The following is a 1,839-nucleotide window of genomic DNA, read 5'->3' on the forward strand; positions in this document are numbered from 1 at the left end:
GAACATTTTAAGAGAGTTCTAGAACATAAAAGTATCCAACGCTGAAAAAAAAGAATGCAAAGGATAATAAAGTGTTTGCAGCTAAAACAGCTGAAGGGACAAGAGCAAGGGGAGCTCCCCTCACTATTAAAACTCAAATTCAGTTGGTCGTAAACAGGGAAACCCTTTTCAAGTTGCCTGTCACCTGTGAAACAGGCCATTGGAATGAAAATTGTCTAAATTTGCACCAGGTCTCTATTGGACCTAACCCTTTTGGCCCAGACATTGTTTGCATTAGAGGACTTTTTAAAAAAAAATTTTATTTTTTGAGATGGTGTTTCACTCTTGTTGCCCAGGCTGGAGTGCAATGGCACGATCTCGGTTCATTGCAACCTCCACCTCCCGGGTTCAAGTGATTCTCCTGTCTCAGCCTCCCAAGTAGCTGGCATTACAGGCATGTGACACTACGGTCTGCAAATTTTATATTTTTAGTAGAGACAGGGTTTCTCCATGTTAGTAAGGTTGGTCTTGAACACCCAACCTCAGGTTATCCCCCCACTTCGGCCTCCCAAAGTGATTGGATTACAGGCATGAGCCACCGCACCTGGATTCAGGACATTTCTGATGGCTCCATATTGATGGAACTTCAACTAATTCTCTGGTAAATTATTTTCTATAATATCCTCAAGTAAAAATGGAGAAGCTGAGATCCAGATCATTGCAGACTTAGGTACAGAGTTGGTGGATACCAGGGCTGCCATATCCAGTTAACGCCCCAAGCCAATATATCAGCAAATCCCTTGGAGTCAGGAAAATATTTCTGAGGAGGGGTTTCACTTGAAGTTCAGAAAATTCCTGTGTTTGAAGCAGTCCAAATGACATTGGGACCATTTTAAGGAAAGTATACCTTTTTACTAAGTGACAACGCGGGGATGAGATTTGCTTTCTAAGTTAAGGTGATGCGTAAAGCTTTCTTTGGAGGGAGAGAAACCCCTGGAGTTTCCTGACCTTCCTTTACCTGAACTGCTTGGTTCCCTAGAAGCAGAAATTCATCATATTGGAACCCAAACTTATACCAACCTTGACCTTCGTGAAGCACTCAAGTGTTTCTGCTCTTCTTCCTCATGTGATGTAGAAGGTATTAAAAGTGATGAGTTTAGGCTGGGCACGGTGGTTCACGCCTATAATCCCAGCACTTTCAGAGGCCGAGATGGGTGGATCATCTGTGGTCAGGAGTTCCAGACCACCCTGGGCAACATGGTGAAACTCTCTCTCTACTAAAAATACAAAAATTAGCTGTGTGTGGTGGCCTGTGCCTGTAATTGCAGCTAACCGGGAGACTGAGGCAGGAGAATCACTTGAACCAGGAGGCAGAGGTTACAGTGACCCGAGATCGTGCCATTGCACTCCAGCCTGGAAAACAAGAATGAAACTCCATCTCAAAAAAAAGAAAAAATTAATAAATACATTATAAATAAATAAAGGCTTTTAAGAAAAAAGAAATAAACTTTACCTACATGTTTCATATGCAATTGAATACCTATTAAATTTTGATGCCAACAGGCCAGGCATGGTGGCTCATGCCTGTAATCCCAGCACTTTGGGAGGCCAAGGTGGGCAGATCACGAGGTCAGGGGATTGAGATCATCCTAGCTAACACGGTGAAACCCTGTCTTTACTAAAAATACAAAAAAATAGCCAGGTGTAGTGGCATGCACCTGTAGTCCCAGCTATTCAGGAGGCTAAGGCAGGAAAATCGCTTGAACCTGGGAGGCAGAGGTTGTAGTGAGCCGAGATCATGCCACTGCACTCCAACCTGGTGACAGAGTGAGACTTGGTCTCAATAAATAAATAAATAAA

This window comes from Mandrillus leucophaeus, unplaced genomic scaffold, assembly GCF_000951045.1.
Source record: "Mandrillus leucophaeus isolate KB7577 unplaced genomic scaffold, Mleu.le_1.0 Scaffold52, whole genome shotgun sequence".
NCBI classification, from domain to species: Eukaryota; Metazoa; Chordata; class Mammalia; order Primates; family Cercopithecidae; genus Mandrillus; species Mandrillus leucophaeus.